Source organism: Notolabrus celidotus, chromosome 16 (genome assembly GCF_009762535.1).
Source record: "Notolabrus celidotus isolate fNotCel1 chromosome 16, fNotCel1.pri, whole genome shotgun sequence".
NCBI lineage: Eukaryota > Metazoa > Chordata > Actinopteri > Labriformes > Labridae > Notolabrus > Notolabrus celidotus.
In genome coordinates this window covers 25,528,153-25,549,606 of record NC_048287.1, presented here as the reverse complement: position 1 = coordinate 25,549,606, position 21,454 = coordinate 25,528,153, and the positions used below count along the sequence as shown (strand labels likewise).

The following is a 21,454-nucleotide window of genomic DNA, read 5'->3' as shown; positions in this document are numbered from 1 at the left end:
CCCTAACCGAAACACACATCAGACCTCTCTTTTATCACAGAGCACCTACCTAAAGACATTTCGTGCTGATTGAACTACGATGTCAGTCCCAGCAGGTTTAATCTGAGAACAGATGAAAGCTATTTTAAATAGTGTGAAGCTCGACACTTCTCCGACACCTTATTCTCACACGGTTAAGCATGAAAAAGACAAAGCAAAGTCAGCTGTGGAAAGACTGCGAGGGAACCTGAGAGTTACGCAGACACTAAATGTTCTGGTACATTTCTCTGAGGAGGGCGGTATTTTAAGAAGTGGCCCAGTTCAGAGGTATGAGGGTAAGGAATTGTGTGACATTTGACATCTTTTGCGTCTGTAGAATTATCTCGAAATGCAAAGGTTAACAGAGTGGCTTTAATAGGCTGCTGGATCATGAGGGAATTCATTCACACTAACATCTCCCTCTAAGCTTCACCATTGTTCTCAGACAGGCATCTAGAGAAACAATTAACAGGACAATGTACTATTCAGCTGCAGAGAGATACAGATAGCAGCAAGTTTTTGCCTCATAATTAAAACTAGACTTTTTAAAAAGGTTTTCCTCTCAGACAGTCACTATATTTATCTCACTTCATCACTTTTTTAATGTTTTACATTAAAACCTTTTGCAGACTCATGCAAACTGGTATGAGTTATATAATCCACCAAAACTGAGATCGGGACATTTTTAAAGGTTACTGTTACTTGTGCAGCAAAAAGTAATGACAAGAGACAGAGTTAAAAAATACATAAACACTGGACTTAATGCAAATGAATGTGCAGAGAAAATTAAGCACAAAACAATCTATTAAAACTCCTGTATCCTAAATTTAAGAGGATTACTTGCAGAAGAAGAGTGCTGCATGTTTTAATGTTTCCCTCTGTTGGTTAAGACAGCAGGACACCACAACCATGAAGTGCTGCCACAACTTGTGATACACTTCCTTTCCCACTTACCCTGAAGACATCTGGTTTTATCACAACATCCTCCTGCAGCTTTTTGTGCCCCGAGGGTCTGGCAGAGACTGACAAATCTGGGGAAGAAGTTAAGGCGAAAGAAAAAAGTGAAAATAAGAAGAAAAATGCAGCTTTTTCCTTCAACTGTAAAAAGTGATGGTATCTAGAAAAGGACATGCTGTTTTAGTGAAACTTGCTTCTTCTTAGATCATTGAACACCCTTCATAATCTTGAAAAGTACTCAACACAAAGCAAAACAAACATTTCTTTACTATTCTGTTATTCCCACTTTCTGTCTTAATTTCTGCTTGATGCACGTGCATCATTCTGTATTAACACAACAGAAGAACAAAGAAGTGTTACCTCTCTCAGCAGCACACTGATAGGTGTTCTTTGAGTGACGAGGTAGATGAGACAGGAAAGAGACACAATGATCAATGTGTTGTATCTTCACCCTCAAATTCTTGGTTGGCCTTCTTTCTCTTGGCTGTCAGCATTAATTCAACAAGACAGCGCCACAGAGGTGACCCCAATGCGAGTGTTAGGATAAGGTCATATACACAGTATTTTGAACCGTTCATGAATGGATCAAGATGTGTACTATCTAAAATAATCTGTGTCATTTCATAAGAAATGTTCAATATATTGCATCTACATGATTCTGAAATACTTTAAAGTAAGTGGTAGAATGGATCTGTACCTCAACTCAGGAACTGAAAGTTCAAATTTTAGGCACTTGAATCTCTTTTTGCTACTTCTGCTACACTCTACACCTCAGAGGTACACACTGTACTGTAAACGATAGTTCAGATACTTCATTACTTGCTCCATTTTTCAGATGTTTGCACATATATAAGGCCTTAATGTTAATAGAAAACATGGGATTATACTGTTCAAATACTGCAATGATATGAAGTGATTTAATCAAGGATAAAAGTGGTAAAAGTGGTGATACTTTTCAAATTAATTCAGTCGAATACTTCATGTAAAATATTTCACAACAACATAGGATTAATCATGTGGCTTGGCAGGTGAAGTCTTTCCTATGTCAGCACAGTAGCATACTGGGAGAAAAAATGCTGGGCTAAGTAAACACACAATGGTTGATCATTCAGGCATGAGCTCTCTGTCTTGAAAATACCAGCATCATTATTCCCTCTTTGGGCTAAAGAACAAGAATACTGTGGTGAGTTGTAGTCTATATGCAGGAGGGAAAATGTAGTCCACTGTTAGGACTGGTAATTCTAATCTCACAAAGCACCTAACTAAACAACATGCTTTCACTAAGCTAGCTGCCAGAGAGCCCAGTGCTGCAAACACAGGTGACTCAGGTACAGTTCACATTAGCTCATCAGACAAAGATGGAGCCACTGCATCCAAACAGCCAAGGCTTGGCTTTTAATCCCCACCATCTCCACAATCTGTAATCCAGGGAGAACTAAACAGACTGACTTTAAGGTATGCTGTTGAAGACATGCTTCCTGTATTAACAGTTGAGTCTGCAGCTTTAAGATAACTAATAATCTCAATACCAGTGAGATGAGACAACACTTAACTCAAGTAACCAATTACTTTAATAATAGTGTAACTCAGTAATTCTATTGCTTTTTGATTGTAGTGTCTAGTACTTAAACCGAGTAGGACTAACTGCTTTTTTTCATGTATTACATAGAACTTCTGTTTGCATGTCTCTCCTGAATCCTCAACAAATCTAGAAAGCATGTTTTCACCACTGAATACAAAAGGTCAAATGTTTGCATGTAGAGCGAGAAAGCATTGCTCATTATTGCAATAAATGTAGACTTTTTGCAGTGTGGTTGTTATTAATTCTCATATCACAACAATGATGAAGTTGTGATTTATTGTGCAGACCTAATTCCAGTAACAGTATAACAATCACAGGGGAGATTTTTTTCCCGGTAGCCTTTTACTTTTTATGCTTTAAGAACATTTCACTGATAACACTCGAATTTAAATGTGTTTTTGATTGCTGGACTAGTGTAGCAGAAAAGGTTTTACCCCGTTAGTCATAAATCTAAATGGGTTAGAGTCCATTTATCACTGTATACAACACACAACTATCAATGTATGTAATGTTTTTATACTCATCACATTCGATCTTCAAGACAAACCTACCCTCCTCATTCTTTACCAAAGGAAGGGGTAAAAAAAAATGAATTCTGTCTTTTTTAGTGGGGGAGTTTTTTTTTTTTCTTCGTTGGTCCTGTCAGCCAGTTGAGGGTCATCCGGGCCACATGAACCATGCTGGCAGAGGTGGAGCTCTGTGGGTGGAGCAGATGAAGGATGAAGATGAAGGAGCAGACACATCAATGGTCATGGCAGTGGGATGAAAGAGTCCTTTGACTCCCTCACAGCTTTGCTGCATCTTTGAATCGATCTGATCTGACTCAGTCCATGAATCTGAAACCCCCCCACCCACTGCATTCTTTTAGTTAACTCTCAGCTAATAAGCACAGAAAAAAAGCAGTGAAGGGTATTTTTCTTTTTATTTACCCCCCAAGAGACTGCGGCTCTGTTTATTGAAGAAGCACAAGGAAAACAAACAAGCTATTAACATATCAGATGCAGTCTGGGTCATGTAGATTTAATGAGCCGCTGACTGAATGCTGAAATAAAGGTCAACTAGAATTAGGTCGAAACTTAATTAATGATCTTCGTTAGATAGTTAGTTAAATGTCATGTAAACCGTCTTTGGAATATTACCCAGACTGGAAATCTGCTGTCTTTGATCATCTGGACAGTTCCTTCGTTTGACCAGTAGGTGGCATCCTTCCTCCAGTTTTCAAACATCTCCTTGTAGTTTTCCATAACAGAGCAGTGATTTCTTTTTTCCAACCATCATGTCCATTTTTAGAACTCTACAAAAGAAAACAACAAGCTGTTAGTGTGTCAGACGGTGATTTAAATTACAGTGTATGACCTCTTTCAGCTTTATGACACTTTGTTTTTTCTGGTATCTGACTCTTGACTTACTGACACTGTCATTATGTTGGTGTGCGTGTCACAAAGTAAAGCCTCCACCACATCTGTCATTGCCTTCCTTTGACCTGTCAGTCTGCTTCTGAATATACAGAGTCTTTGTGAATCTCCTCTCCCATTATGAGGCCTTGACAAATGGTTTTGTCCAACTTGGGGATTTTTTGGGGAGCAACCCGAGCCGTCACCAAACCCCGGACAGATCCATTGTGCTCGCCCACAAACTCACCCCAAGGTTCTTCTTGGACCTGCATCATTTTGGACCTATTATCTTCAGAGTTTTATTATTTGATCTCAGGTATATTGCACCTATTGTGTTCATTTTGCCTTGATGTAACCTGATCCCCCCTCCAATCTTTTCATCTGGAGGTGCGATGGTCTCTCTGTCATTCTCTCTCTCACCGTGTTTTTTTGTTCCTGAGGCCCCTTGGGCAGATCAATGGCCTTGACTCAGGTGAGTCACCAGCAGAGCCCCCTCATCTGGATAACATCCCTGTCACAGTGAGGATGCTGACTGGAACCAACCGGCTGTGTGATGACTCAAGGTGCTACTGCTTTACTATTACACAGACATGCAGTCGTCCTCAGGCTGTTTCTGTTTACTTTTACTGGTCTCTCTTTGGGTGGCCATTTTTCCATTCATAAAAATAAAGGTGTTCAAAGCTGCATCACAAACACAAAAAAAGACAAATTTAAAACCCAATACAACAAATTCACATGCATGAAAGCACAGATATTAAAAAACGTAATGCGTGGAGAAAACTAAGGATAATGAAAGTAGTTACTTGGTGTGTCGTTCTTTATGTAGCCTAGATGTAATAAAGAGCTCACTAAAAGTTTAATAGTGGTCTTTTATGTCTTAATTTAAAGAGATAGGACCGTGGATAGTAGGAAACCGGGAAGAGAGAGTGGGGAAGGGCTGCAGGCTGGAATCAAGAACTCCCCGTTTTGAGGACCATAGCCTCTGTACATGGGGTGCACTATCAAACCACCAAGCCAAACTGGTGCCCAAGATTCTAAGATATTTCAACAAAAGTTTTTGCTCTCTTGCTGGGATTAAAAGGGGAGAACTGAAACTATTCTGTCCTGATGATAAATATGATACTATCCTTACCCAGGACTTTCACCAGATCCATGACTGGTCCATCTCTGATCCGCTGTGCTCACTTGTCTGTCAACACCCATCGATTGCGTTTTAAGAACGCAGCATGGAGCAGGACCGCTGGACAGCTGGAGTCATGTGACAGAGGTTTTCCTGTGGTAATTACTGTATTAATGAATATCTCCCCTCTCCTTATCCATGTTGTCTTTCTGGTCCTCTAAAAACCTCTGACCTGTTGACTCCAGGCCTGGCTCCGCTTAACACGACAGTTTGTTGTTGTAGTCAAGTGAAAAACAATCTAACGATAACACAGTGTTTTATTTTGAAAATTATCTGGATGTTTTCATTTTTTGTTTTGGTGCCTAACTTCCTGTCCCACACGATCTGCTCTGTGGAGACTGATGCGTCGTGCTCCAGCATCCGGCAAAAATATAAGTCTTGCGTATCTGATCCGGGGGGCTCCAACCTGTATGATCAGAGACGCAGCAGGAACGCAAAGGAGTGGATCCAGTGGAAGTTAATGCATTGACTAGAAACCTATCATCTTTGGTGTTTGTGGAGAAAGACTGGACACGGATCTGGTGGAATTTGGCCGTTAGACTTTTAGCTTAGCCTCAACATAAACTTCAGACTGGTTACAGGGAGGAATGGCTAGTCTGGTTGCCTCCGTCCTTCCACAACGAAATCCTGCTAGCAATGTTTCTTATCCTCATCAACATCTAGCTTCTTTTTCTTTAAAGAAACAAGAGTACAGTAACATATTTTAACAATTTACTGCACAAAAGAAAGCACAGAACAACCAGTTTCAAGAGTGAAGCTATAACTTTTAGAGCTCCGCCTGGTGACTATTTGGAATTTAAATTTCCATTAAACAACTAGCTAAAAAATGTTTTTTATATGGGTCGGTTGAAGGATGTTTTCTTCTTTAGCAGGAACCAGACTAGCTGTTTCCCTCTGCTTTTAGTCTTTATGCTAAGCTATGCTAATTGTCTACTTGCTCAAATGCTAGCCTCCTCCTTTGTACTAGTATGTCTTTGTGGCCGAAATGTTTTGCATCATGGGTCAGTTTATTGTTCCGACTGGCTGAAAAGATCATAAAAACTACACCTAAACCATCAGTATCCTCTGTGTGCCCAACAAAAGCAAAATCATAACACCAGAGCTCCCTTGTTTGATGAAGGATTGGTATACAAATCTAAAGTCAAACAGAGTTCAGGGGGAAAGGTGCTCTGATTCCTTTTGTAGTGAGAACAAGGAGCTCCCTTAGACTCAGCAGTGGGGTTACTGAAGCTCACCTTTGATGGCGCTCCGCAGGCAGGTGTTCACAATCACAGTTTAAACAACGAGTCTGTTTGAAGTGGCACGAGTTATATCGACTGGGAACGACTGACGGTTTGATCTCTCTTTGGCTTCACATGAAAATAGCCGCACCTGAGAGACCCACTGTTTGACCCCTACCATTGTCTGCACCTGCATCTGACAAAACCTGCCCCTGGCAAGTCTTGATCTGCAATTTTATCTTCATTTATCCTCCTATGAAAACATAAACCTCCTGTATATATTTCAGTGCAGCTTTTTGCACTCTTTACTTGTTCTTATCCCTAAAACAAAATGCCTCCTTGATGTTATTTTTGGTTTCGGTTCCCTTTGTGTCCTGGGAAACTACAACAAAATGACACAAGTGATTTACAGCTATGCATTAGAGCTAATTTATTGCTGCAAGTGGTACAACTCCGGGTTTATGTGATTAGAGGGATCTTGTCTCTTTGAAGGGTTACATCAAAAAAGTGTTGAGTGACCACCGATGATGTTGTTGAACTGTGGGAAACCCAGAATGAGATCCATATTGCTTCAGGCGATGCAATTCCCATGACAGACAACCTTTACTACTAGCTCGTAATGTTTAGCTATGGCTCGGGACTCGAGCAGTGTGGGTGAGTCATTAGAGGGAGGACGAGCTGCTTCATGCTCCTGCACGTGGGAGGATCTGCTCTTTCATTGAGAGAAACTTGTCCTCAGGGCACGGATTCTACGTTTTGGTCAAAGCAAGGGCTTTAGCATAACTGGTGTCGTATAATTCTGCATGTCTTTATTAATAACTATTTCACTTTCATGGTTTCTATAGCAGAGAAATATCACCAAGAGTTTTTTTATTGTAGCTTAGAATAAACACTTAAAAAAGAGAACTAGTGAGTAAGTACACCACACAAAGTGTTTAAAAAGACATCACAGTAAATCACAACAGGCATTAAAGACCACAGACCAGCTCTGTGAGGCTGTATCAGGCAGTGGAAGGCTACAGATCTGAGCAAAATGCCAGTGTCAGTATGCTAATAATGTCCATGCTAACATGCTAATTTAACCTTCAGACTAACTGACTCGTCTAAAGGTTAGAAAACACTCAGAAAACTGAGAGCACTGAAAACTAAGTACCAGTAAGGTAAACTATACCAAATTTGTTTACCAAGTGTGGCTAACATTAGCAGAGCTAGCACCACAAGCCTTCAGTCTTCTCTGCAACGTAATGTCCATATTCTGTGGCTCAGTGGGTAGAGTCGGTCATGTATCAATTGAAAGGTTGGCGGTTCGATCCCAGCTCCTTTAGTCACATGCCAAAGTGTCCTTGAGCTAGACACTGAACCCCAAATTGCTCCCGCTGTTGTTCAGAGGTGTGAATGTGTATGAATGAGATTGGCTAATACTGATGTTCCCTTACTATATATACCATCAGTGTGTGAATGGGTGAATGTGATGAGTAGTGTTACAGCGCTTTGTGTGGTCAGAAAGACTAGAAAAGCGCTATACAAGTACAAGTCAATGGTTGAGTGGTTACATGCCAGTTTAACCAGACTACATACAACTGTATCTCCATTAACTGTGCTGCGTTACGAGATGCCATCTGTCATCTGTGCTTGTTTACATCCGGGTAGTAGAGCATTATAGCACTATGGCAGTAGCCATTAACCAGAACTACTGCGCGGTTAGTGGCAGATGACTGCGCTACTGGTTAAACCAAAGACAGTATAATAAATGGATGGATCTGTTTCTGAAGCCCTGTTTTGAAGCCAATCGTCTCTGGGTGCCATTTTGGAAATGCTGAACTCAACCTAACTTCTGTTGAGCTAGTGTGAGGTAAAGAGGCGGGCTTTGAGCCTCCTTGCTAACACCTACAGTGTTCCCCTCTGTCAGTCAAGTCAACATGTTTATTTTAGCTTTAAAGTCAGCACCAAATTTTTGAATTGGTGTGTATGTGTTTTCCGTTACTTCCACAGCCAGCCTCAAGTGGACACTTGATGAACTGCAGTTTATAATACTTCCACACTGGCTTCACTCCTCGCAGCCAGAGGTTGCTGCTTGGGTTGAACCCAGCAATTCCACACCAATAAAAAAAAACATGTTAACAGCTGTTTTTCTTCTTTCAACTATTCTCAAATGTCTCGCCATGACAGAGCTCCTGCACAGAATAAAAAAATGTGAACTTTTAAGGTGAAAGATTTGCATTAGGAGAGGGAGCCTTAAACATTAACATGGCTCAATACCAGAATTCACTTCGAGAACAAATCACTCCTGTCTTTTTCAGCTTGGCTTGGGAAGTAGTTGTTAGTGTTAGATATTTAAAAACCCTTACACACTGACTGCTGAACGTGGGCAATGTTACTTTTTAACTAGGCAGCCAATTACAGGGTTTTATGCCCAGTGTACATTCTGTGAATTTGAATAATCTGAACCAAAGCAGTGGTCTGAGAACTGAAAATTTAAATAAGCTCACTTATACGGATGTTAAGTATAATCACAGATGTCTTTATGCAAAGTTCAAATTTCAAAAAAGGACATTAGAAAGTATAATAATACAAAATAAACAAATAAAAGTCTGAAACAAAGGCTGCATGGTCTTCTGTGAAGCAGAAGCCATTCTATTCATACAAGACAGCCACAATCTGAAACTTCACTTATCCCAACTTAACTCTCCCCTTGAGGCCCGTATCCCTCCTGGGGTCACTATAACTTGTCTGGAAAGCAGAAGGAAAAAAGCAGAGGGATGGATGCCAGGGGTATGTGGGTGATGCAGACAAGCTTAACACCAAACTTTCCAGAAGCACAAATGTTCCCGGCACGTTTTGAGTCAGACGAGCAGCCAAGACCATCCAGTCCCAACAGGCCTATCATCGTCTGGGATCTGGCCTTACTGATCCTTCTGTAGGAGGGGGGAGCACAACGACCCACATAAAGCTGCTGTGTAGATTACACTCAGGCTGTAAGGACACTGGGCTCTTTATAAAGGCCCAGGTAAGCTGTGAAAAGCGTTGGACTGTGTCGGCACTCAATGCTCAACAAATGACCATGAGGCATTTACGGTTTCCGCTGATAAGATGTCTACGGTTTGTGACAAAAGGCTCTTGAATTACCAGAAAAGGTCTCCACGGCGATAAGAGCCCTTATTTTTTATTTTCTGCAGAAGTCTAAGAGAGGATGAGAATGATTGTGAGGATAAATACCTCAACAGCCTTCATATCAGCGGCTGAGAATGTGTCAGAGTCCTATCAGTCCAACACACTGAATGGACACTAGATAAACAAAGGCACTTTGGGGCATTGTGGGCATCGGGATGTGGTCTTGCTTCCTCTTTGTGCATGAACAAGACTGAAACTGTATTCCAAATAAAAGCTGTCAAGGCTACAAGACATGATCATTAATTTCATATCTGTATCCTGGACAAAGGATTCTTAAACTGTTGAATGAATGTACCTTTTTTAGATTATTTTTCAGCTAAGCAGTCAACACAGAGCACAAAAAAAGGTCATAATTGTGAGATAAAAGCCCAAAGTTGGAGAGGATATAAACATAAGCATCAATAAATGTTCTCTCTGATGCTGAGGGTTTTTTAAGGTCTGTTTTTGCCATCAGTTTCTTTTTATTATTGTTATAAACTGCAAAAAAAATCCCCATTTCAGTCTGCCTTCTAGTATCAAACAAACAAATATAAACCTGAACTTGGCAGCTTTCATTGTGACAGTCAGCAATTTACTACAGTCAACAATTGATGGATGTAAAATGTTAAAAATTGTAATGTTAAATATTTTTTAAAAAATCTCATGTTACCCCGAAGCTCATCAAAATACCACAAGGGGTGCTAGTAACTAAATTTGAGATACACTGTGCAAAGCTATTCACTATGTTCACACTGCAGCTGTTTTTACCATAGACATATAAAGAGTAGACGCCGCATTGGCTGCTGGGGCGCAAGAAATACGGCCGCCATCTTGGTCCGGTGATCCTACCTGTAAACGTAAACTTAAGCAGCAGAGACTTCAAGATGCCAGGGCACTGTGCGGCAAAATACCTATCACACATCACATATATCACATATCAGAATATTCTATTACTGTTCAGCCCACTATGAATATTAAAATACGCTGAACCATGTGTCCTTGTATCATACGTACATGTATGACGTTTGCAGAAAAAAAGAAAAAAAAGAAAATCAGTTTAGTATTCAGCGAGTTATGATTTATTAAATGCACTGACACTTAATTGCGCCTGCCAAACAGATTACACTGAGTGGAGCGGGTGACCGGACCAAGATAGCGGGTGACCGGACCAAGATAGCGGCCCCACGGCTTGTCAGCACCAATAGGTAGTAGCGGTCGATGTGGCGTCTACTCTTTATATGTATATGATTTTTACCCTGGTTGGGGGAGCTATAGTGCTAAGCCTATGTAGTACTGCTTTGTTCACATTTTGCATAACACATACATCGACAAATATTTGTTGTTTTACTGTTTCTTGATTGATCAGGAACTGAAAAGACCATGAAAAGTCCACATTTGGGGGCGGAGTTTAGCCAACATTTTACCCTGACAGTTTTAAGAAAGCAATCAAAGCGCACCTTTTCCTCAAGGCCTTCCCCATTAGATATCCCCACCTACCCCCCAGACCCCCTACCTGACCCTGTGAAGCAACCTTGGGTTTCTTGAAAGGCGCTATATAAATACCAGTTATTATTATTGTTGTTATATTTAATAACACATTAGCTGCGGTTGAATGACGGCAAACGTTAGCTTTTAACGTTAGCTCTCCATAGCTAATATTACCTCCTGAGACTGTCAAAAACAAACACATATTTCTAGTGATGTTCAGCCTATGTTAGCTAGCTTACAGCAACTGTTAGCTGGAAACTAGTTGAATGCTAATGTTTAATTTAGCTGTTGTTCGCTAGATGTCTTTGTTTGTGTTTTACTTTGACATTAGGCTTACTGGAAACATTTACTTACTACTTGGAGATATCTGTTCGAGTGTGACGTGATGTAATCAGGTCTGGTGTTTACATACAACTATAAAACATAACAGCTGTGTGACATGTATCAAAGAGATGCTAATCCGCCTCACGACCTTCTCTTTTACTATCCCAGCACAAATAGACTTTTTCGTTTGATCAGCTCTCTGACCTGAAGATGGATAGCTACACTGTGTATTCAGTGGCGTAGTTGCTGTTAATTTGTTTCTCTTATTTGTGCATCATCTTAATATCAACTAAGCCTTACTGCTACTGAACACAAGAAGGAGATGAGCCCATGAAAGCTTTTGTGGTACCACTACTTGGCTACACAAACACCTTACTGCCGCTGCCCCATGGAAGTGAAGAAGAACCTTACCTCACTTAGTTTGAACTTTCCACCTTCAAAGTGAAGTGCTCCCATAGTAAGAAAAACTCCCTCATACAACTTCCTGTCTTCCTCTTTCTATCAAGACGTGTGCTTTCTGTCGTACTCACTCCGTATGAATAATGCTGTGGGTGTGTAGCTTATCTAGTCAGAGTAAAATGTATGACTGCACGCAAATATTTAGACTTAGCCGCGCAGTAAGTTTTCCTCTGGATTCATTAGGGCTCCAAACTTTGAATGAGTCATTAAAGTGTGCAGCGTGAGACTAAACAAAGCTTTTGCTATTTAAAGCTGTGATGTCATTGTTGGAGGCCTGAATCCTCCAGAGTTATTTCTGTGTCACTATTCCCATAATCTAGTCCATTCATTCACTGAACACATGGATACAATCAACACATTTACCTCAACATTTCTCGTCTGTAAATGCAGCTAAACCACAATGAAAACATGCCTTGACTGTTTGCTAACCCTCACCACAAACAGCGGTGATGTATTGAGCACTACTTTTAACTGGGGTCTGTCATTTCATGGAGTTGGTTTAATATTTGTTGACCATCCAGCTGTGTACTGTTGCTGTGAAGAAAACATAACTATTAGAGCTCGGGCAGTGAGATGGGATCGTTTGCAGAACAGGAACGATTTAGTATTTTACATTATCCTATTCACAAAGTCCTCTTGTTTTTTTTAAGTTATATTTTAGGGCTTTTTGTCCTTATTCGATAGGGCAGCTGAAGAGAGTCAGGAAATGTGGGGAGAGAGCGGGGAATGCAGGATATGGTTGCGGCTGGGAATCGAACCGGTGACCCCTGTGACGCGGACTGTAGCCTCTGTATGTGGGGCGCTTAGACCGTTAGGCCACCAGCGTCACATTCCTCATGGTTTTTAATCATCCATATATATCACTGCAGTGATATATGACCCTCAATATGCTTTAACACACACATAGGTGATGATAGGGTTTCATACTTTTAAATAAGGATGTTCTGGAATGACTAATTTCCTAGTTGTTCAAATAAAAATACAGATGTAGGCTAGACTTGTCTAAAGGTGAGGAAAAATGACGCAGCAGTTCCAACATGCGCCATTCAAATGGTGAATGGGATACTGCTAATTTGCAAGTGTGTCCTTTGGCTGAAAATAAAGTGCGTGACACAAAACATCCCTAAAAACCTGGGGAACAGCTTACCACTTCAAATACGATCGGACCCCACTATTGAATGTTTTAAATCATTGTTGAAGACCCATCTCTTCTCTTTGGCCTCCTCCTCGAGATGAGAACATTTACAACCTGACAGATTTTACTATTTTATAAAAAGTATGTTGTGTTTGAATGGCTGTTGGGTAGCTATATTCCTGTCTTTCTTTTTGATTAGCTGGTGCGTGGCAAGCTCCTTCTGAAGGAAAAGTGGCGCAACTTGGTGGTCATTGTCCTAGTAATTATTGTGCGTGAGAAATACAAAGTGTGGCGTGTGAGCGTGTGAACAGGTTGAAATGCGTGACTTGAGAGCCCTGTTTCTCCCCTGAAAGCACTGTGGCCAACACTGATTGTTTTAAATGTGCTATATAAATAAAGTTGAATTGACTTGACTTGAAAACATGCAGCTCAGGGTGGTGAAAAGACTGTTGTCTGGTCAATTGGGCGTCCATATTTCAGCCCTAACAGCTAGCTACTAGCATAAACTATCTACAGTAACTAAAGCCCTATTCACAAAGGACTAGTGTTAACAGGGGACTTCTGTTTTACCAAGACAAACAACCCATCTTAGTCTTCTTTCTTACGCATTTACACATGTTGAAAAAGAAGTCTGTGCTTTGTCCCATTTTGCACACCACTATAAGGCTTGACTGTTTACTATTAATAAGCTAATCTTAGCGCTGCTTGTCAAATTATGTCTCGGATAGGCTTTTAAATGTTAGAAATATTCATAGTCACACACTAATAGCTATTTAGCCTACTTTTAACCCTCTTTTCATTTACTTCTGAATGGATCACCAGTTGGAAAGTGAGCTGTTAGCTTTAGCTTCAGTTTTAAGAAACCAAATTAATGACTTAAAGACTTGAGGAAGCCCACTGGAGGGAAATTGTCAAAAAAACCTATGTAGTTCCCCTTGCTAATGTTATCCTATGTTAGGTGGGGATTTCTGTGGAAGTCATGCTTGAATCTAGAAATGAGAGGATTTTTTTTTAGAATAAAAACCAAAAGTAAAAGAGAATTTCTGTAGAAAGTACTGAGATCTTTACAGTAAGTCTGACTCAGGAAAAAAAAAAACATCTATTCCCCAGAAACTATTTACTTTGGTAGACATATGAAAACAGATGTGCTGGGGGTGAAAAATCCCTCTCAATGACCACATATCCGTTTTTCAGACCTCTGTTCGGCTTTTGTTTCATGCTCGGCCAGTTTCATCAAAAGGGCAGAGTGGGGGCAGGTGCAGCGCTTCATTCCAGGTGAGAGAAGGATTTGTTCAGGCACGAAAGAGGAAACCTTTCCAATTAATGATTACAGGCGACTTCAAGACAGCAGAGATGTGGAGGAGGGTGGAAATGTATGATAAATTAATATACGAAAGTGCGATAACATCAGGCTCAAGAACAAAGACTCATTCACGGTGACTTTTATCTGAAAGCCACATAAACACCAACAAAAGTGTTTCAGTCTACAGAAAATGACACCTGGGATCACCTGTGTTTTATCTGGCATGAATGGATGCTATTGTGAGTCTGGCAAATAACTTGTTATTGAGTAAAGTGTCTACGTCTGAGGTCAAATTACACCTTTACCTTGTTTTTATGAGACTTGAGTTCACATTTAGAGATAATAAAACCTTAAAATCCAACCACTGTGGGCTCCTTTGTTACAAAACCTCAATTCAGCTGTGTTTTCAAAGCCAGGGAGATGTGTGCTAACTGGACAAACACCCCTTCCAGGTCCTCCCCTTATAAGGCTGCTATACAAACTTCATTGCATAACACAGCTCACCCCAGACTTGCTCAATATACCTGCACAAACAGTGAGGAAAGACTAACACATTTTGTGCTCACACACTGGTCTTTGTGGTGCTGAGTGAGCGATGGCTGCTGGTTAGACACCGTACCTCTTTGGGTTTCGTGCCCAGAGAGAGAGATGATGTCATCGGGTGCTGAGCCGTGCCAGTCTGCAGCGGCTCAGCTGAAAATTACAGGGCAACACTGACAACATGGATACACTGTGAGGACAAACAAACAGTGTTCACCTATGACCCAGCAGTGTCTACTGAGACAGGATGTTCATTCTGAAAGTATTCAGAAGACAGGGAAACTCGTGTCAAATTAAGTGCTTCAAATTTCAAACATTAAAAAAAAGAAACTGGCTCCATGTTTCACATGCTGCTGGAATTTATTTTAGTTGTAATGAGTTGTGAGTGCTTTAAATAGAAGTCTGAGTATTTCATAACAAATGGAAACTAAACAGTTGTTGTTGAGTGTTAATGGGATGAAGGCGATGTGAGTCAGATGCCTTCACTTTGTAAACAGCAGCTGTGAGCCTGGACTTGCTTTCAGTATTCTTACAATCCAAACAACTCCATTTAGTTTGTACTACATCAGCCGTTTCTTACAAGTGAAGTGTTTTGGTACACTTATTTTTTGGTAACTTGGTGCCGCTGTGTTGGCCAGATCTTGCAGATTCCTTGACATTCAACAGTTCATCACATTATCATGGTCTACATCAGGGGTTCCCAAACTTTTCAGCCCTTGACCCCCAAAATATAGGTGCCAAAGACTCGTGACCCCCACTGTCCCTCAAAGTGATTTAATGTGGCCTCATGTAGCTGGTCTGCGGAAAAGTAGCCTACCTATATGAGCATGTGGCTGTGTTTCCTGTGCTGTTATGAATTAACCTACTGCTACTGATGCATTTGATAATTATCTGTTCACTAACCCTTAACTCAGGATGTCATCTGGCAACAAAGAAAGGCAGAAAAATCATTACATTTTCTATTTTCAAGGTTTTCTTTCAAATTTAGCTACTATTTTTGTCAATATTTTTCACTACAATGGATAACTTTAAAACAAAAAAAACATATGAAAGACATCTCACAATCCCCCAGGGGGTCCCGACCCACACTTTGGGAACCCCTGGTCTACATGACAAATACATTTGGACATAAATGGGTACACCAGTTGAGAACAGAAGCGTTAGATGTGTCCATATCTCTTTACTTACTATTTTTAGAAATATTCTACAGGATAAGAAGATTAAGTTTCTTCAACAGCGGCTGATTATAACGTTTAATCCAGTGTTTACAAAACATTTGTTATCAGCTAGCTTAAGCTTCATCTTGACACCAGTAACACTTCCTCCAGAGGAGTTAAGATCTCTCTTGGACGACTTTTATGTACCTCCTCCTCAAATATTTAACAAAAGACTGGATGTACAACAGATGCCTTCCTCTAACTTTACTCTCTTTTTGTATGCAGGTGGTGGTAGTCAGGGTGGGGGGTCATAATGAGTCCTAAGTGAGTGACTTGATGGGTCACAGTTCAGCGGTGGAGCTTCAAATGAGGAGGAAGGGAGGTCTGGCAAGCATGGCTGCTTTTTGCATCTGCATTACCTGAGTCTCTTGTGGCTGCTCTCGTACTTACAGCCCTTCAAAGTGCCCATGGATAGCTCAGCCTGAACTCTTTGTAATAATGGGATCACACACAAAGGACAAGGCATGCTAGGCTTTTACAGGCTCCCTTAGAGAGTATTAAAAATACACAGGGTTTCTGATCAGAGGCAGCATACCAGGGGATGAAACTGGGTTGGAAAATAGTTTGATTGTGTGTATATGTGTGCAAGACTTCAGAAATTCCTCTGCATAAAACGTCCCGTTTCAAAATCTGATATGTTTAGCAGAGTTGCCCCATCTGAAAGCCCCCAGAATGCAGAGTATTTTCTTGATCTGGGTTGAGCTAAAGTGGAAGGCATGCGGGTCTGATCTGAGGGTCACCACGTTTAAAAGCAGATGTGGACAGCAGCCAGTGGAGTAAAGACGCTACCGCAGAGTGAGGCTGTGACTCAGAGAGCTCGCGTGCATGTATACGTTTGTGTCGTCTTGTTTGTCCTCGTCCTGCATGACTGGGATGTCAAAGGAGGACTCAGATTTGATGTTTGAGGTATTTGGTTTTATGTGTCCACAAAAAGCTAGGCATCAGCTGGTGAGGCAAAATCCTCAAATTTTCCTGGAAGAGGCAGAGGTTCCTGCCTCTTCCTGCACGTACTGAGCGTCTTACCATATAAGAAAAAAAATTCATAGGAAGAGAGGAGATTAAGTTGTGCTTGGAAAAAGTCATTAACATTCATGAAAGCCTTGATTTTTATTAATGCCACCTGTAGAAAAAGACTGAGAAAAATCTAAAACCCCTAAAAAGCACCTGTCACATCACCAGTTTGGGTGGTTTCTAAAGGATTCTTATGGCTCCAGAGTCCAGTTCAGATTTGATTGGCAAGAATCCCTCCCTTTATTATGGCAGTAAACAGAATCTGGGCTTTGAAGATGAAACCAGTTGAGAAGTGCCAAAAGCTGCAGTTCCTCAAGTGGCCACTTGAGGCTGGCTTCATACACAAGTCCATCTTAATAAGGTAAGTGCCCATATGAACAATGTTTAAAGCCTGACATAAAAAGAAATGAAATCCATAGCTCTATTTTATTTTATTTTTTTTACCAATGGCAGCTTTAGGATGGTTTAGCTTCTATACAAGTTACTAAATTGTACAAAGGCTTCAAGTTAGCATGATTAGAGGACTTTCAGTGACTGCCTGAGTGAGTGTTGGGCGACTTGGAGATTTTTTTGGAAATATCTGAACATCAGAAGTCCATGCTTAAAAGCACTCTGTTTAACTCTTATTCTTACTTTTATTTTTTTACTGTATGGGTATTTGCATGCATCTGTGGCAATGCCTATGTTTAGGCGTGGCTATATTTACATATGTATGCAAGCTGATGGGTGGGTGTAGGTATGTGTATGGGTCTGTGAATGTATGTACAGATACACCTTTTCAGTTCAACATTAGGTACACTGTTGTCTTTGTATTTCATATGAATACTCATCCGTAGATGTGTATGTATATGTATGTAAGTATACAGTTCTCTTAATGTCTAAATTATGAAAGAAGAGGACTGAGTTGGGTTCGGGGAGGGGGGGGGGGGGGGAGAAAATGTTATATTTTTTTACTATACCTTTGTAATGCACCTCTTTTTTCTAAAAAAAAAAAAGTTGAAAAACAAAAAAAAAGAAGTCCGTATGGCCAGGTTAAAACGAATGTTACTGACAGACTGTGAATGTCACACGGGGTAAGTAAGGATACAGGGCTAAATACACCATTAGCTGCCGAAATCCTTGAACTTGCACCTTAAAACAGGTGGGTCATGAAGCGCTGTAAAAAAACATCCTTTTTAACAGGAAGAAACCTTGAGTAGAACCACACTCATGTTAGACAGCCATCTGCCTAAACTGAGTTGGGGTTGGAAAGAGGGATAGAGGGAGATGAAGAGAGAGAGATGATAGTCGTGAGACGGATAGTAATGGTTGTAGCAGCACGTTAACAGCAGCAGACCGTCTACAGCGGCGAATCAGAAGAACCTACGAGACAAGGGAGCTCAGGGACTCCAGAAAGGTCTATGGTTGGAAACTTTACCATAAAACTTTTGGCCCAATATATCTTGTTTTCGTGGCTGCCAAAGCATGAGAGTCAGGGTTGCTGTTTTCTTCTCCCTGTGGTAAACAGAAGTTACTGGCTAGTAGCAAGATTGCTGCATTCTGTTATTTACTTCTATTTATTATTGTTTTAAAGCCAACTACTATTGAAAGAACAGCATTTTAAGCCCCCACTAGCAGGACCAGCTCTTGCCAAAGCACAAGTATGAAAACCATAAATAAAATTGTATTCATCATGAATATAATCATCAGCATAAAAGGAAATAAAACAACAAAAGACTAAGGTAAAGAATGTCCGAACCTGAAAAAGAAAACTGGACCCTGGAGTTAGCAGGTTTGACTCAGTAACAGAGACATGTTTAATTCAGCACCAGTACACTAACTATCTACCCAGATTTCCATAATAACAGGGTTCCCATCATAAATCTCTGGGTCTGAGCAGGATCCACCCTCACGGCTCAGCAGCCAGCCTGCACATCTTAACTCCGTGACACTCCTGAACCCCAAACCGCGGAGCTTTCACCAGCGAGGCCCTATGGAAAAATTAAACTGGACACCAAAGGAAGCCCGGCTCTGTGGTCATGGCGAGGGACTATGATTGGATAAACATACGGAAAAGCCTCAAACTTGTTCGGTCGATGCCCGGTGGTGATGTGACGAGAGGCAGGCGGTGAGGTTAGGAGAGAGGAAGAGGAGGGTTGTATCTGCAGGGCACATTCTGTTCCTGCTGGGTCAGAGTTAACACAAGATGAGGGAGGACGTCTATCCATTTAGAGCAGTGACATCCTCTGTCACTGTTTATTAAAAACAGGCCTCATTATCCAGCCTGCACCGCCTGCATGAGCTATTTCAGTCTGCAGAGAGCAGGTGACTCGAGTTACAGCAAACTGGGTCGAGCGTTTGTACGTCATTCAGCGTCTAACCTGAGTGTGCACCAGCAAGAAACAAGACTCAGTTATCAATTAAAGACAATTATTAGTGCGTTATTTCCTGTATGAATCTATAACCAGCTGTGATCCAGAGATAATCAATGTACTGCCCTATGGTGTGTGTGTCTGTGTGTTTGTGTGAGTGCATGTGTGGGCTCTGTTAATAGTGAAGAAGACACAGAAAGTTTGTAGCAGATACAGATGGTACACTTACTCTTAATTTAAATTCACTTGTAAAATAGAAACAGTCAAAGAATACACACTCACTAGGCACACTAAGCTAAATCTAAGTAAGGGATAATATCAAGTGAGTGGGCGATATGTGAAACAGAATCTGGACAGGGTGAGACCGCACTAAAAAAAACAATGAAAATAAAAAAAAAAGTCATTTATTTTTCTGAGAACTTTTATTTACGACCAAATTTGTGCTAACTATTACGCAATCCAATCATGGGAAAAGTTAAGTAGCAGCTTTTGACTGTTTACTCACAGCTGGGGTCATCTGCGGGTCAATTATTCAAGGTTATTGGTATTGAGTCGCAACCAAATCTATCCAATTTTACCTTTTGGCTTTAGTCAGTTTTTGGTGCCCCTTGTGGACAAAGTGGTGCATCTTGACACTGTATCTGGCAGTGGGAAATCATGTGACTGGTCATACCCACAGTATTGAGAAATAGCCTGAAACAGCTGAATTAGCTGTTTTTCTTAGATAGATTTTCTATTTGTTGTGATTTATTGATTTAGTTGGTTGGTTGGTCTGTTGATTGGTTGTTAAGTTGGTTGGTAGGTTGGTAGGCTGGTAGGTTGGTAGGTTAGGTAGGTTAGTTAGTTATACTTTTTGGGCTTTTGTTTCTATTTAGAGAGGATAGAACAGTGCATAGAGCAGGTAACCAAGAGAGACAGTGTGGAGTGACTGGCAGGAAAGGGGCCTCAGGCTTCAATCCAACACAGGCTGCCCATCTGATAACTGTAGCCTCTGTACATGGGACACACAACTAAATCATGAGGCCAAACCAGCTCCCTGTATGTCGAATTTTCACTCAGGCTTTGTGGATTGTTACTTTGACTCAACATTGATACCAAATGTACATTTTTAAATATTTGTAATTATAGGCAGGTTGGGGAGAGAATAAGCAAGGTAGGTATCTAAAACCAAATAATGAGCCTTTAAAAAAATCTATTAAAAAAGTACGTCTCCAATTTTGTTATTCTCTCCATCTTGTGAACATGTTAAAAATATGTTTTATGAGCAGCTGCAGAGAAAGAGGTGAAACACCCAGCATAATATGTATGACTAAACTTTATTTGACACAACTGTTGCTCTTTTAGAAGCAGATCATCACTGTTTGCTTTATTTAAGTCAAAAATTCCTCATTAAAGCTTATCTTAACCAGCAGACATAATTTTGTGGATGTAATTTGGACAAATTCATTTCATATTAGATTATAAACTGTGATTTGTTTTTTATTTAATGCTTCGCAGACTGGATTCATGACAATTTGGTTGGGAACTCCTTCATTGTTTAAACTGTCTGCAGGAAAATAAACTTGCAGTCGCCAAATATTATCTGCATGCCAAGAGGAAAATTTCTGTTATCTGTTCCTCATCATGTTTTTTCTTCTTCTCTCATTCTGATGAACTCATTTGCATGTTATAATCTCTCCGTTATCCGCAAGACGGAATTAAATTTGAAATGCAAATCATGGAAATAATTACTAGTTGGCTGCATGGCAACAATTCACTTCAGTTTGCATTAATTCCATCATCCAGAAAAAATATGATGGGGCTTTATTTTTTATTTATTTATACTTTTTCTTTTCCATACAATCCTCCACAAATCTTTGCCTTTTCATTCCTCTTTTGCTTTTCTCTCAAAGACTAACTGTTTACTGAGAGAGGAGAGTTCATTAACTCATCATTAGCCAGTCTTTGTCAAAGTAAACCTGCTAACTGTGAGTGTTTTCTAACAGATTGGTGAGAGGATTAATTCAAATTCCACTCAGACTTTTTCTCCAGACTGACAATTCTCAAGCCAAAACAGATGTCACTGTAATTGCAAATAAATCTTTGTGGCATTTTAGAGATTTAAGATTTAAAATATATATATATT

At 40.4% G+C, this 21,454-nt stretch overlaps 1 long non-coding RNA gene across 1 annotated transcript; it reads right to left on the bottom strand.

Moving 5' to 3' along the window:
* Positions 1 to 3,147: 3,147 nt before the first annotated feature.
* On the bottom strand, positions 3,148 to 11,935 carry LOC117827832. Its single transcript, XR_004634290.1, has 3 exons — positions 11,725 to 11,935; positions 3,697 to 3,851; positions 3,148 to 3,254 (listed from the first exon to the last, which is right to left on the bottom strand). It is a non-coding gene; the product is annotated as an uncharacterized LOC117827832 (long non-coding RNA).
* Positions 11,936 to 21,454: the final 9,519 nt, after the last annotated feature.